This window comes from Terrapene carolina, unplaced genomic scaffold (assembly GCF_002925995.2).
Source record: "Terrapene carolina triunguis isolate 2854851 unplaced genomic scaffold, T_m_triunguis-2.0 Scaffold179, whole genome shotgun sequence".
NCBI classification, from domain to species: domain Eukaryota; kingdom Metazoa; phylum Chordata; order Testudines; family Emydidae; genus Terrapene; species Terrapene triunguis.
In genome coordinates, this window is record NW_020664530.1 from 1235393 (window position 1) to 1252160 (window position 16768).

General features: G+C 42.6%; 1 protein-coding gene across 1 annotated transcript in view; it reads left to right on the forward strand.

Annotated features, from left to right (window-relative positions):
• Positions 1 to 16768, forward strand: part of LOC113406995 (succinate--hydroxymethylglutarate CoA-transferase-like) — a 243664-nt gene that overhangs the window by 75839 nt on the left and 151057 nt on the right. The window lies entirely within an intron of this gene.

Below are 16768 nucleotides of genomic sequence, written 5' to 3' on the forward strand. Positions count from 1 at the left end.
TTCTTCTTTCCCTCAGCCTTGCTTTATTTAAAATACCTACCTTTCCATTCAACACAAACAGTATTTAAGGATATGAAGTCGGAGGCAGGGCTACACTATACCTGTAAGAGGACAGTATTGCCTTCTTTTTCATTCACTGTACTCAAGATAAAATGTGTGGGATCTTTGTGTAAGAACATGAAGAATCAGAGCTATTTAAATACCTGAAATAATTTGAAAGTGCTGACAAATAGTATTTGGTTTGTTTTATCCATTCTCCCCCCAAATCTGTACATTCCAACATTTAAGCTTCCATCATTATCCTCAGATGTCATTCTTATGCTTTTCTTAAAGCCATGCAAGAGGCCTTTTTTTTTCCCCCCAGATCACCTTAATATTAAACTTTCTGCACAGATCTGTCAGTGACGGTAACAAGGCAACATTGAACTGAAATTCAGCTGCCAATGAAAAAAGACCAAAGCCTGATATATAACGTGATGATCTGGAAGCATATTTTCTAATTTTAGCTCTGCTATGTATAGATGACAAATGTCTGCTAGTAAAATAGAATGTCATTGCGACCTCGCATCCTGTAAAAGAGACCTCCGATTCTGTGTCTCCACCAAATTACACTGTAGCAGAATAGTAGCTGATTATTAACTGGTGAAGATTTCTTTTCCCACAACAAAACAAAATTCAAGGACTTTATTGAAGAGAGACAGGATGACTGCTAGATGTAGTTTTTGCAGTGGGCATTAACTTTCTGTAGTCTCTCAGCTATAAACTTTTAACCCTTGGCATAAGGTTCTTTTGAAAATTTTCCCCGCATAGATGATTTATAGTTGTCAACTCCAGACCTTTTAGCATCAGCATCTAAATAGTGTCCTTTAGCTGATGCTAGTAAATAAGAAGGAAGTGGGTTTTGGATTTGGCTCCAATTATGCAACTGCGCCTATTCTTCTGTTGTGGTTTGAAAAAAAAAATCTCTTGGAAGTTTTAATATCCTTCCTGTATTTAATTGCAACCAGGCACAAAAATAAATAAATTAAAAAAAAATACTGTAGCGAGCTAGTTTCTTTTGGACTGAAATACTGCAAGAAGTGTTATACTTCTTTAACATTTAACAATTTTTATTATGTATTGTCTCAGATTCCACAGACAGGATAATGTGGTTAATATTGTTTGTAATATATGATTGTTCTCAAGTCACTTTTCTGCTTCTAATTACTGAATTTCCGTTTATATTTGTTATAAAGATACACAATATATTCTCATAATTGTTAAATGACTAGAAAAATCTAGCAAATTAGAAGACATTGTTTTCTTCATTCATATCTTTATTGGTAAATGTGTTTTAAATTGCAGGATAACTTATGGGATTAGCAGTGAGCTTTAGAAACTTTTGCCTTTTAGGTGTCCAGTTCAAATCCAGCCCACATTGATAGTGTCTAATGGTTGTCTTTGTGAGATGATATAATGGTCTCAGTTCAGGTCTTCAGGTATCACACAAACCATAACCATAAACTGATGATGATACTTTTGTGTTTGAATAGTACCTTTCATTCTGTTATCTCCAAGCACTTAACAAAAGTGGTAAGCCTCATCCCCATTTTACAAATAGGGAAACTGAGACACAGAAAGTATGTGATTTGCCCCAGGTCACATGATATATATCAGTGGCAGAATTAAAAATGAAATCCAGGTCCCCTGACTCTCTGCTTATGCTATAACTCCTAGGCAATGCTTCCTCTCTGCTAGGCCATGTTGTGTTGTCTGTGTGTTAATTGGAGAGATCATGGTTTGAATGGACATAGAGAGTGAACCTATCCTATCTAGAGGTGGTTACTGCTGGTGAGAGTTGAGGCACATTGGTAGGGCAGGATATAGGAATCTTACACAGTTATCCGTGTTTTATCTAGCCTGTGGATGAACAAGGAAGTTTGTCTCCAAGGCTATTTAGCACCAGCTTTCCAAACCACTAAATTCTCCCTCTGTCTTTTGCACATGATTAAAAAAGTGTAGTGCATACACTACATAGAGAAATGTGTTTTCTCTTTCACTACGTATCTTCGAGGTAGCAAAAATGAATGCTAAGTTACTTTTAATTGTTTTTAAAAAATATGGGTCAAATACTACTCTTTGTTACAAGGATATAACTTTTGAATCATTCCGCTGAGTTTATCAGCATAAGAGACAGCAGAATTTGGCACAGTATGCTGCTGCTTGAGCTATACCAGAGGTGGGCAAACTTTTTGGCCCGAGGGCCACATCTGGGTATGGAAATTGTATGGAGGGGCAGTAATGCTCATGAAATTGTGGGTTGGGGTGCAGGAGGGGGTAAGGGCTCCAGCAGGGGTCTGCGGGCTCTGGGGTGAGGCCAGAAATGAGGAGTTCAGGGTGCAGGAGGGGGCTCCGGGCTGGGGCGGGGGGGTGTGGGCTCTGGGGTAGGGATGGGGGTGCAGGGGGTGCTCCGGGATGGGACTGAGGGGTTTGGAGGGTGGGAGGGGGATCAGGGCTGGGGCAGGGGTTGGGGCGTGGGACAGAGTCAGGGGTGCAGGCTCTGAACTGCGCTTGCCTCAAGCAGCTCCCAGAAGCAGTGGCATGTCCCCCCTACGGCTCCTAAGCAGAGGTGCAGCCAGGAGGCTTTGCACGCTGCCCTGTCTGCAGGCACTGGCCCTGCAGCTCCCATTGGCTGCAGTTCCTGGCCAATGGGAGCTGTGGGGGCGGCACTTGGGGCTGGGGCAGTGTGCGGAGCCCTCTGGCTGCCTCTACGCGAAGGAGCCGGGGGGAAAACATGCCACTGCTTCCGGGAGCCGCGTGGAGTGGGGCAAGCCCCGGACCCCGCTCCCCAGCGGGAGCTCGAGGGCCGGATTAAAACATCTGGAGGGCCGGATGCGGCCCCCAGACCGTAGTTTGCCCACCCCTGAGCTATACGGATTTTTTGAAAGAGCAATATTAATGTGTTTGAAAGAAAAGCTGAGTTTGGCCTCAGAGATTACGTAGTTTCTGCTATTTCGAATAATTAGTAATACATAAAGTCATTGGTAGATTATGCTCCATCTAGACCTTGGATTGAATGGGTTCACGAGTTGTACTAATGATAGTTGAAGAAGATTTATTAGCTAGGGAAAGGAGTGAAGGAGAAACCCATCTTTTCTAAAAAGTATAGGAAACATATTAAAACATAGCAATAGGCTAGAGCAGGGAAAGGAGAGAGCTTGATAATGAAGGTAGACATTAGTTCCAGTCAATACATTGAGTTTATTATGGTCTTTGAATTATGGACGTGACTCTGGATATGAAACTGAAAGTTTTACTATGGTTTGTTACCAATGTACAATATATCAGAATCACTTTATGGATTAGAAGAAAAAATACAACCCCCAAAACTGGAAAGTAAGAGTTCAGGCTAACAGATGTAAAGAAGTGAAAAAATGAAAAAGTATGAGTAACCAACAGGGCAATAAACAAATTTTTAGTGCTCTCCTGATCCAAACTCCATGAGGTCAATGGGAATCTTTCCATTGACTGGAATGAGCTTTGAAGAAGGCCCATAGGTCCTCTGTATGGCATAGTAATTTATATAAACAATGAGAGAACAGACTATAACTTGATGGAGGAAGGTGCCAAGGTCAAGTTACAGTAAGTGAGTAAAAGAACTGAATTCTGTGTGTTGCTGAAATTCTGGAGGTCTAATAACCCCCACAAGCTTGTCCTATTGGAGATGCTGATGGAATGCTGGCAGGACTGGAACAGTGACGATTATAGTAGATCCGTAGCATCAATGTTGCTCTGATTAGAATATGTCCCATAGGAGTAATTTCAAGAGGGGTGAAGGAAGAACATGATGCTGAAACATCATGTTCTGATTACTTTGATCTGATGAAGTAATTACATAGTGACCATATGCCACTCTGTGTTTGTATTATTCTGTATTGCATTGTTTCCAGCACAGCAGTTAAATTATAAATGCCTCACAGACCTGCTGTTGGATACAAATTCAGTTAAAGTACAATACTATATAAATAACAATGATCAGAATGTGTTAGATGGTTAAAAACAAAATCAAATGTACGTACAAAAAGAAGACTAAAGTGTAGGTTGCAGTTTATCATAAAAGAGCCTAACGTTTTTGAAAGATTATTAACCAAATTAGACTCCTCTGATTAAAACTAGACTACAATTGTGTATCATTCTATTTCTTGTTGAATAACTTCAGCTGAAACTCAGTTCTGGATCTATCTAAGAAAATCATTATTATGTAGAGAACCATACACCTGCATTTTGTATCCATTCAAATTCTTCCTTAGTTAATTAAAAATCATTTGTCAAAAGTCTTTTAACTTTAGAGTCAAAATCAATTATATTTTGGATTCATTCATTTTCCAGTGCTGAGAGTCAAGAAATTTCAGGGCAAGCTAGAAATGCAAAATGAATCACCAGCAAGAAATGCCATATCTTGACTCCAGGCATCCAGATGGTTAATACAAACCCATTTATTTCCCAAATCAAACAGAACTTTGGACCACATTTTTCTTTTGAGCTGTACACTTTGACACCTCAATAGAGGAACCCCCATTTATACTGAAGACAACATAAAGAGTTCAAAGAAGGCACAGTGGATGAATGAATGGTGGGTGCTCATTAATGTTACAGAGACACAGATGTAATCTAGCACTGTTAAAGTGTGTGCCATTTCAAACATGTCACTCACCTGCAGAGGTTTGTTTCGTATGTCATTCCCAGAGTGCATTATCACCAAAGAGCTTAATGGGCATTTCCAAAGGCTTTTTAGCCTTACAACTACTTCAGTGTTCTTCCATTGAGATAACACCATGCAGGACTGTCTCTTACTCTCTTTATCTCACTCTTTTTCTGGTATACGAACCAGGAGTTTGTGTTACTGCAGCCTATGCCAAAGCAGTTGAAAGCAGGCCTCTCTCCTAAAAGTGCTTTTTGTAAGATTTACCTAAGAAGATATTACTAGTAAAATAAAATGACCCTTTGCTGTTTGATGAAGTTCAGTTTTCTCTGCTATCTGAAAAACTATTTGCCTTCACTGAACAACAAAGCTCCTGGGTAGATATAACCACTTGTTGTGTAGAAATTCTGATTGCACATTTTCTTAATCTCTGTAAACTTGTTTTGCTATAGTAAATGGATATTTTAAGTTACAAGATCATAAATAAGAATATAGGAATGGCCATACTGGGTCAGACCAATGGTCCATCTAGCCCAGCATTCTGTCTTCCAACAGTGGTTAGTGCCAGATTCTTTGTTTAGAGCAGGGATAGGCAACCTTTGGCCTACCATGTCCTCCGGTTCGGCCGAGCGCGGCTCCCACTGGCTGCGGTTCGCCGCTCCAGGCCAATGAGGGCGGTGGGAAGTGGCGGCCAGCACATCCTTTGGCCCACGCCGCTTCCCACAGTCCCTATATGCCTGGGATGGCGAACTGCAGCCAGTGGGAGCCGTGATTGGCCGAACCGGAGGACATGGCAGGTAAACTGGTCCGGCCCGCCAGGGTGCTTACCCTGGCGGGCCGCGGGCCAAAGGTTGCCAATCCCTGGTTTAGAGGGAATGAACAGAACAGGACAATTAGTGAGGGCTCAATCCCCTGTTGTCCAGTCCCAGTTTCTGTCAGTCAGGGGTTTAGGGCGCCCAGAACATGGGTTGCGTTCCTGACCATTTTGACTAATAGCCGTTGATGGACCTGTCCTCCTCCATGAACTTATCTAATTCGTTTTTGAACTAAGTTATACTTTTGGCCTTTACAACATCCCCTGGCAATGAGTTCCACAGGTTAACTGTGCACTGTGTGAAGAAATACTTCCTGTTGTTTGTTTTAAACCTGCTGCCTGTTAATTTCATTGGGTGACTCTTGGTTCTTGTGTTATGTGAAGGGATATATAACACTTTCCTATTCACTTTCTTCACACCATTCATGATTTTATAGATCTCTAAGGGGAGATATAATAGTCATTTCTTTTCTAAGCTGAACAGTCCCAGTCTTTTCTCTCCTCATATGGAAGCTGTTCATACCCCAATCATTTTTGTTGCCCTTCTGTGTATTTTTCAATTCTAATATATCTTTTCTGAGGTGGAGAGACCAGAACTGTATACAGTATTCAATGTGTGGACGTATCATGAAATTATATAGTGGCATCATGATATTTTCTGTCTTATTATCTATTCCTTTTTCTAATGGTTCCTAACTTTCTGTTTAGCTTTTTTTGACTGCCATTGCACATTGAGCAGATGTTTCAGAGAACTATCCACGATGATTCCAAGATCTCTTTCTTAAATGATAACAGCTAATTTAGAACCCATCATTTTATATATATAGTTGGGATAACTTTTTCCAATGTGCATTACTTTGCACTTATCAGCATTGAGCTTCATCTGCCATTTTGTTGCCCAGGCATCTGGTTTAGTGAGGTCCCTTTGTAACTCTTCATAGTATTTGGAGTTAACGATCTTGAGTAATTTAGTATTGTCTGCAAACTTTGCCTCCTCACTGTTTATGCCTTTTTCCAGATCATACCACAGTAGTTCTACAATTTCATGTTTGAGTTCCTTCAGAACTCTGGGGTGAATACCATCTGGTCCTGGTGACTTATTACTGTTAAATTTATCATTTATTTATGGACAAGTCCCATCATATCATCAAACACACCCCTTTGCAAAGGGAAGCTGCAAAAGATGTTGTATGTATCAAAAATATCAGGGTTATGGATTCTGTAGATTTCTACTCACCACCTATTTTGTTACCACTCACCTCGGAGGTAATTTTGCTAAAAATGTTGTGTGTTTTGCTGAACATTTTCTGTGCTGCCCTATGAGATGAGAGCACCAATAGCGTTAGTAAATATTATTTTAGAAGTGTAAATGCTGTAGTAGGGACTCCTGGAGGATAGTTCATGGGAATTCACAAGTGTCCTGCTGAAAATGAATGAGTGTGTTGTAAAATCTCACTATCTTTTCCATGAGTTAATAGTTGTTTTTTCATCAGTCCTGCTGTAATGGATTCATACAACTCATTTAACACTTTTTTCTTCGTTGCTAAAAATAGCTGCTTATCAGTTCAACCCGAAACTCACTAAAATGTGTAAACTTTCTACCCCCATATACTTGTATATTGCTGTGTATGCTAATTTAATTATTTTAAAAAACCTTTAATATAGCACGACCCCTTTCTTTTAAAGACTGATGTCCCATATTACTGATATATTGCCAATATTTTAATTGGAAGATCCCTTTTAAGATCTGACAGTAAACACTTTCCATTTCCATTTCCACTTCAAGAACAAATCTGGTCATCAGATGACCATAGTGTCCGAGTGGTTTCTAACTTTGCTTTTTATTGCTAGGGATTATTGTTTCCAAATAGGACATTTATTTCTGAAGAGGATGATTATATGGATGCTGAACACCCCCAGTTCCGACCAGTGTTAATGGCATTGGCTACATTAGGATACTTTCCCTAAAAATTCCTACTGTTGCTAGAACGTCCAGCTCATCTGGTGGAAACAACAGTGGGAGTCCTCATGTAGGCAAGGCCCCAGGCAGCTACCAGCATTTTAAACACTGTGCTGTGTGGACATACTCTGACCTGGTCTGAATGATGTAGTACTTAAGAGACTGATGGCCATCAGAAGCCCTGCATGAATAACTACACACACGCTTGCTATGGCCAGTGGAGATGCAGCTGTGACAGCAATGATGGGAAAAATTCTAGCACCCCACTACCCCAACCCTTATACGCTCCGCATCTTGCCAGAGGTGCATAGCCGTTTATAGGACCAGGGCCGGCTCTAACTTTTTTGCCGCCCTAGGCAAAAAAGAAGAGCGCCGCCCCGCCGTAACACCCTTCCCCCCGAAGCGCCGCGCCGGGCCACCCAAACCCCCCCCGAAGCGCCGCGCCGCCCAAACCCCCGCCCTCCTCCCCCGAAGCGCCGGGCCGGGCCGCCCAAACCCCGAAGCGCCGGGCCGGGCCGCCCAAACCCCGAGCGCCGGGCCGGGCCGCCCAAACCCCGAGCGCCGGGCCGGGCCGGGCCGCTCAAACCCCCGGTGCGTCAGGCCAGGCCGGGCCGGGCAGGCCAAACCCCCGCCCCCCCAAGCGTCGCACCGGGCCGCCCAAACTCCCGCCCTCCCCCCCAGCTCCGGGCCGGGCCGCCGAAGCCCCCCAGACCCCCAGCGCCACGCTGCCGCTGAAACACTCCCCGCGCTGCCCGGCCGAAAAACAAAACAAAACACCGCGAGCGCCCCCCGCCACCCAATCATTGGCCGCCCCTTCTAAGGTGCCGCCCCAAGCATGTGCTTGGTCGGCTTGTGCCTGGAGCCGACTCTGTATAGGACAGAGACCTAAGAGTTCTTCTGTTCCTGCTGCTTATTCCTAACCTGAAAGCACAAACCTCTGGCAGAACTGTTAGTTGTTGCAAAGGTATGATGATCTTCTCAAAGAGAGGGTGAGAGTAATGAGGAGGTGCGGATGAATTCTTAAGAAAGAAAGAAAAATTCTGTTTTCGTGCAAAAGTGCAAGGATTAAAAAGTAAAGTGGTTAAAGTTTTCAAAAGCATCTAAGTGATTTACTAGCCTAGCTCCCATTTTCAAAAGTGTCTTAGGGTATATCTGCACAGCAATCGAACACCCACGGCTGGCCCGGGTCAGCTGACTTGAGCTTGTGGACTTGGGCTGTTGGGCTGTAAAAGTGTGGTGTAGATGCTTGGGCTGGTGCCCGAGCTCTGGGACCCTGCCAAGAGGAGGGTCGCGGAGCCTGGGCTCCAGCCCGAGTCTGAATGTCTACACCATGATCTACTTCTATTTCAGAGCAGAGCAGATCAAAATTAGGAAACTTTTAGTATACAGCAGCAGAGTCCACATGGACAGTTAGCATGCGGCAGGCTAGTGAGGAGTAGATTTACACCCTAGCTTGCCATGCATTGTTTGTGTAGACAAGCCCTAAAAAAGCCTAGACAGTCAATAGGATGCAGGCTTCTAAATCACTTGGGCACTTTTTTGAAAATTTTACCCGGAGTGTATATTTTATAATGTAAATGGCATTGTTTCTAAATAGAGGACCAAAACTGAAAGGGACCCTACCACAGTTTCCGTTTGTGTGTGCGCAACTTTGCATGGAAAAATACCTGTGTCAGATCTGGGGCAGGGACTGTCTTTATGATGTGTGTGGCACAGCACCTAGTACAATGGGGCCCTAATCCCTGACTGGAGCCTTCAGGCAATACTGTAATGCCAGCGATACTACTATTAATACATGCTTTAACGCCAGTGCTTGCACACTATAACATTTTCATGAACAGAATCTCTTTATCTGAGTTTGGCATGAATAGATTCTGTTACCTGTGTGCTCAACTGTCAAGTTCAGGCATTCCTGTGTGCTCATGTTAGTGCTCTAGAAATATACGTGCATGTGTTTGCACACACGGCTGGGTTATGTGAAAGAAATGGAATCCACTTTTTCAAAATTTAGCCCACATTATTTTCTAAATTGTCAATGGCACACAATAAGCTGTCTTTAAAAAATAGTCCAAAGAATAGAAAATAAGACTCAGCATAAAAGTTCTAATTCGTATTTTGTTGACAAGAACATCTTCTGATGAGAAGATACTTTTTATATACAGTAAAATAGCTATTTGAATATAAACAGAAGAAGAAAAAATTCTTGTGCAGAGTTAAACATTTGACAAAACTATAAAAATGAAGGCAGGAATGTTGATATTTGTACTGGTGGCTTTTCTACCTTAAACAGAAGCAATCTTAAACAAATCATTGTAGGTGGAGCTGATAGCACCACAGATAACTAGGGCTGCTTATCACTTTTCATTTTAAGACCCTGTTTTCAGATGCGTATAGCTTTGCCAGTCTTCAACAGTTTTGGCTGAAATTTTCCATGCCAGGTGTCTGCCACTGGCTGAACAATTAATTATTTAATTAATTGTATTTATTCATTTATTTATAATTTCAGCTAAAATGGTTCAGCTGTGTTCAGGAATGAGGCTAGGGAAAAATACATTGTTTTGCCCTCTAAAAAGAATGCTTATATCTGTTTGATTGTTTTGGAGCAGAGGCTTGAAATTTGGCAGGAGGGTTGGCCTGGTGTCAGGGATGTGCCTTTTGGGAGGATCAGAGGGAGACAGGAGGAGGTAAGGGGAAATAGGAGTGCGGGGGGGGGGGGGGGAGTCAGGCGCTGGTTTCTGGGTAGTGTGGTAGATAGGAGCAGAGAAGGAAAGGGCTGAAGGGGTGGAGGGCAAGAGTTGGGTAGGGGAGTGGTCAGGGATGCCTGAGGCCACATATTGAATGAGATGGATAAAAGGAAATATTGAATAAGTACCCATTCACTAAATGAGACAGTGATCCTGTTGAAAAAATAGTATGTGATTGTGTAATTAAAAACTGAATCATAATACTTATGTACAAGGTGGCCACTTTAAGATTGCACTGGCAACCTTAGTTCTGGCATTTCCTAACTTTCAAGTGCTTGAGTTTGCAACCTTAATAATGTTCTTTTAAGGTAGGGTTTTTAAATGTTATTTAGGATATTGAGTGCATACCAGTGACTTATTTAAGCCATCCAGTGATGGCTGTGTTGCTCCATAATCTTCATTTTAAAAAAAGCATGTACAATTGAATTTACCTTAGTTTTAGATAGAGCTCATTGGAAAGAAATCAGTTCTGATTTATTTCACGAAACTGAGCAGTCATGTCAAACAGGGAACCAGAAATCAGCACAATAATATACTCATATAACAAAAAGTTATGGTTTAAGTAACTTTCAGATTTCAAAAAGAAGCTAGGACTGACGACCAACCTGGACGTATCATATCATATGCTTCTGTATGAGGTGCTGAGTGGACCCCTCCATTTGATGATGCAACTGGATAAATAAAAGGAGGATCAGTTCTGACTTTACATTTCTTTGAGGTGTTGCTTTTTTTACAGCCTTAAGTTGAAATCTGTATTCGGCTATATACATTTTTTGCATTCAGTTGTAACTTTTGTATTTAAATTTTTTAAACTTTTCTTGGAAACAAAGTTAAGTACTGTCTCGTAGAAGATAGAGATGAAAAAGACCTTTTAGGTCACCTAGTTACTTTCCCTGCCAAATTTGTTCCCTGTATAGCACATTTTCTAATACTTTGTCCAGTCTATTTTTAAATGGGACTGTCAATAGGAGTTGAGTGCCTAACTCCCTTAGTCTCATTTGAAGATCCCAACAAGACTGAATTAATTTTTTGAGTTCTATTTTATCAAGCTGCTGAATGGATATCCCTTGAGACCAAAATCCTTTATGCATAGAACAGGTACTGTACAGGTATCAGCACTGCAAGTTTCCCTTCTCCTGCCCCTCCAGTTTTCCCTATGCTATGTTCTGGAAGGACAGTCTGCAGGGTTGAGAGGCTAGCTCAGTCTCCATATCACTAAAGCTCTTGATCTCTGCAGAGATAGCTAGCAGTGCTGCCAATTTTGAGGGTGCTTTTTATGATGTAAGCTCCTTTTCAGTAAGAACTGGACTGAGCCCACTAACTGATTTCACACAGGTTGCCAAGCAGTCATTAGGTGACAACAGCGTTCAGTCACCTCCAACCTGCCTCAAACCCTTTTATTTACTTTGGGATAGTTTTCATTATGGCTTGTGAATTCCCAGTAGTGTCTTCTAGATTTATTGGTATCCAGATTGATTGAGAGGTAAAATTTCCTCTTACCTGTACAAGTGTCAGTTATATTTTTATTAGAGCGGTTGAAAAACAGCCAAAAGAAATAAACAAACAAAACAAAAAACAAAACAAAATCCCTTGCAACATTTTGTCACTTTTTTGTTGAAAATTTTCGTCAAAGATTTTCTACAAATTCCGGGGCAGGAATCAGTGTTAATGAGTTTACCATCTTGAGAAGAGTGCCTCTGTGTTGGGGACCATTTCTTGTTTGCAGGAGGCAATTCAGTGCCAAAATCTATCAGCCTTGCAGTGTGGATAAGTCCACACAAACTGGATATCTTTATTATGAGAAATGAGCCTTATAGGCAAGAATACATTCCTTCTTTAGAGTAATATGACAGTATTAAGCAGGTGTACTGTAAATGAAAGCAGTATTTTAAAGGTCTTCTCCTGCTCTCATTGAATTCAGTGGCAAAAACTCCCATTGTCTTAAGTGGGTTCAGGATCTTCTAAGTGAATTTTTTTTTAATATACCAACCGAAGGAATCTTTTTTTACACAACTAAGCACAATTGAGTCTCAGAGAAGCGATAAGAAAAAGTAATGAACCCTTCCTCCTTTCCCTCCTTCAAACCGCCCTCCCCAGAAAAATCAAGTCTGTATGTTAGTTTGGGTTCAAGGAGCTATGTTGATTTACACTGGCTGAGGATCAGGCCCTTAATTGGATGTTTTTTAGTAGCCTTTTAGGAAGTGAGGGGAAGATACTTTTTCACAGAGCAGTACAGTAAAGGCATAAGCAGAGTGACTAGCATTTTCGCACTGCAACACATTGAAACAATTCAGGGCTTTTGTTCTACAATGCTATAAATTAAAATCTGAGTATTCTATAAGCAGGTTTCACAATAGGAAGTGCCTTAATAAAACTTATAAGGCATTCTATGGATTTTTGTACCTTGTATCAAAGTTTCTATAAAGCAGTCTACATTTCCCCCCAACAACTCCAAAGGCTGAGAGGAAATAAAATTAACTTGGATATGAATCAAAGCCTGATAAGGATGTATGAAAATAAAATAGACACTACTTTGGAAGGATAAGAAAGGAAACAGTCTAACTGAAAATGTTGTTTTTTCATCTTTCTACTTACTCATCACATTTTTCTGTTTTTCCTGCCCACTTATTGAGCTCACACATAAATGATTGATTGAGTCAGTGAACTCATTGTAATAAATTTTGTTTGATGTGCTGTCTTAAAAAAATATCTTTTGAAACTCTGTCTCTTTTCGCTGTCTGCTCTTACCTTCTGGCATTTAATATCCAGTTTCCTCATCTGTCTGATTGTCTCTGACTGAATATAGTTTTTCAAACCTTAATGCAGCTCTCTTTTTGTTCTGGTTTAGGTAGGTATGTAAAGTAAGCATATGATTTGACCATCATTAGTAATTTTGCAAAGGAATGTAAATGTGTGTGTTCCCTTCACTGAGTTTAAAAAAAAATAAAAAGAATAGTCTGTGTATAGACACTTGATAATATACATTTACAGTAGGTAGATCTGTCTGTGCAGGCAAATGAATACAGAGATTACTTTATCATTGAATTACATCTGGTTTAGTGTTTACAGGTACAGAAGTTGCTCTTGTGGGTTTTTTCCTTATTAAAATTGAAACAGGCCTGTAGTGTTTTAAGAAAACAGCTTTAAGTACAGACTAAACAAAAATACTTAGTTTTATACATATATAAAGATCCTTTCATCCTAAAGGGTTGCAGAGCATTTTACAAACTGATACTTCTGGGGGCATGAAGCATCTATAACATCTAATCCCCACACAAAATACTTCAGCAACATACAGTAAAGGTAACTACAGTAGTATAGTGTTTATACAAAACATATAAAACTGAAAGTTAAAATGTATGGAAATGTAGAGTTAAGGTAATTTTAAATAATTATTCCATTACGCTTACAGTTCATCATTTGGCTAACAATAATATAGATGAGGAAATCCACTTTATGTACTTAGTAACAGCCTTAACTCTGATCAACAAGATAAATGGTATACTGTTTCAACCTAATTATATGCTTTACATAAATCATATATTAGCAATGTATATTCTGAAAGACTTTGTGAGTGTGTCTTGTTGGTCAGAGTTAACTTATGGAAGGTGGGGAGAGAGAGAAAGAGATGAAGAAAAGTCAGATAGCCTGGGGACCATGCAAAGCATAGCAGCTTCACAAGATGGTGGAATGGCTGATCTATGAGGAAAGGTTTAAAAAAATGGGCATGTTCAGTCTTGAGAAAAGAAGAATATGGAGTGGGGGCTGATAACAATATTCAAATATGTTAGGGGCTGTTATGAAGAGGATGGGGATCAGTTGTTCTCCTTGTCCACTGAAGGTAGGCTAGGAAGTAATGGTCTTAATCTGCAAGGGAGATTAAGATTAGATATTAGGAGAAACTTTCCAACTATAAGGCGAGTTAAGCTCTGGAATTGGTTTCCAAGGGAGGTTGTGGAATCCCCATCACTGGAGGCTTTTGAGAACAGGTTAGAGGGCCGGCTGTAGGTGAAAATGGCACCCTGGGAAAACTTGTATTTTGGCACCCCAGGCCCTGTGGGTGCGGTGCCCCCCATTGCCCTTGGCCCCCATAAACTCCCGAGGTTCCCCAAACCCTGCAATCCCCTCCTTCAGCCCAGCCCCTGCACTGTGCCCCCTTCTCCCGAATCCCCACACTCCCCTCCTGCACCCCTAACCTCTGTCCCCTCCTGTGCCCCTAACCCCTCTGCTGTGCCCCCTGTGCCCCTAACCCCTCTACTGTGCCCCTAACCCCTCCGCTGTGGCCCTTGCGCCCCAACCCCTGCACTCCCTGCCTGTGCCCAGGTGGGGAAACTGATGTGGATGCATGGAGCGGCTGGCATTGCTGCTCGCTCCCCCCCTCCAGTGCTGCTCCTCCACGCACCCCTAGGGGGCTGTGAGGTGGGGAGTGAGAAACGACGTCAGGGCTCCCTGCATTCTGCTCACTTCCCCCACCTGGGCTGCGTATGGGGAGGACAGCAGAGCAGCTGCTCCTGATGTTGGCCTCACAGCACAGCCCAGGTGGGGAAAGTGACCTGGACGCACGGAGTGCTTGGTGTTGCTCCTTGCTCCCTCCTTCCCAACCCCCTAGGGGGGTGCGGAGGAATGTTGGGAGGGGGGGAAGCCGTATCTGTGCATTGCCGCTTGCCCCTCCCCACCCCCATTCCTCCGTCAGCCAGGAGCAGTTTCTGGCTTCATACCGGCAGTGCGCACTTCTGCGCTGTCGCACGGCGCCCTCTTGACCATGGCGCCCCTGGGCGGTTACCTGGGTGGCCCACCCCTAAGGCCGGCCCTGACACCTGTCAGGGATGGTCTGGATTTACTTGATCCTGCCTCAGCATGGGTCGCTGGAATTGATGGCCTTTCAAGGTCCCTTCTAGCCCTACATTTCTATGATTCTAAGAGAGGAGTAGCTTTTAAGTCTAATGAATTCGTTAAAGATGTATGATTGAAGTAGCAAAGTGGCTAGGAGCTCACCCAGTTAAACACTTCACATTTATTGCATAAAACATAAAGCACTGAAGAGCTAAATTGGATGTGTTCTAAGCTAGCGTTATTTGTATAATCATGAAACTTTCAACTGGGATTTTCAAAGGGGCCTGGGGGAGTTAGGTGCCCAACTCATATTGAAAGTCAATGGGAGATGAGCACCTAACTCCCATATGTCCCATTTGAAAATCCCAATCTCGAGTAATTCAAGCCCCGATTCAGCAAAGTATTTGGGCATTTGTGCAACTTTAACCCTAAAAGTAGTTTATCGAGTTAAGTGGGATTATTCATGTGTTAAAAATTATGCCTAAGTACCTTGCTGAATCGGGGCCTTAGCTGGCGTGGGGGCAACGTCTAGTTCCAAGTGCATTGAGGCTCTACTAAGATGCACAGGGTTCCTGCCTCCCCCTTGGACTCATTGCCTGTTGCTGATACAAACGTCTTTGCCCAGCAGCTTTGCTGGTGGAGATCCAGTCAGTACTGAGGAAGATTGTCAATAATCCTTCTTGTGTTTCAGATTTCTTTTTCTTCTCCATTGTAGTGAGCACAAGTGCCTGTGGACATGTATGAGTGTGAATTTGCTAGTGCTCGAACAGTTATATTAATCTGTTAGAATCATAGATTTGTAGGTCCGGAAGGGACCTTGAGAGATCTTCTAGTCCAGTCCCCTGCACTTATGGCAGGGCTAAGTATTATTTATACCAGTGGTTCTCAAAGCCAGTCTGCCGCTTGTTCAGGGAAAGCCCCTGGCAGGCCGGGCCGGTTTGTTTACCTGCCGCGTCCGCAGGTTCGGCCAATCGCGGCTCCCACTGGCTGCGGTTTGCCGCTCCATGCCAATGGGGGCTGCGGGAAGCAGTGTGGGCCGAGGGATGTGCTGGCCGCCCTTCCCGCAGCCCCCATTGGCCTGGAGCGGCAAACCGCAGCCAGTGGGAGCCGCGATTGGCCGAACCTGCGGACGCGGCAGGTAAACAAACCGGCCCGGCCTGCCAGGGGCTTTCCCTGAACAAGCGGCAGACTGGCTTTGAGAACCACTGATTTATACCATCCCTGACAAGTGTTTGTCTAACCTGCTCTTAAAAATCTCCAATGACTGAGATTCCACAACCCCCCAAGGGTTATTATTCCAGTTCTTAACTACCCTGACTGTTAGGAAGTTTTTCCTAATGTCCAACCTAAACTGCCCTTGCTGCAATTTAAGACCATTGCTGCTTGTCCTATCTTCAGAGGTTAATGAGAATAATTTACCTCCTTCCTGCTTGTAACAACCCTTTATGTACTTGAAAACTGTTATGTCCCCTCTGTCTTCTCTTCTCCAGACTAAACAAACCCAATTTTTTCAATCTTCCCTCATAGATCATGTTTTCTGGACCTTTAATTATTTTGATTGCTCTTCTCTGGACTTTCTTCAGTTTGTCCACATCTTTCCTGAAATGTGGCACCCAGAACTGGACACAGTATTCCAGTTGAGTCCTAATCAGCGCAGAGTACAGCGGAAGAATGATTTCTTATGTCTTGCTTACAACACTCCTGCTAATACATCCCAGAATGATGTTTGCTTTTTT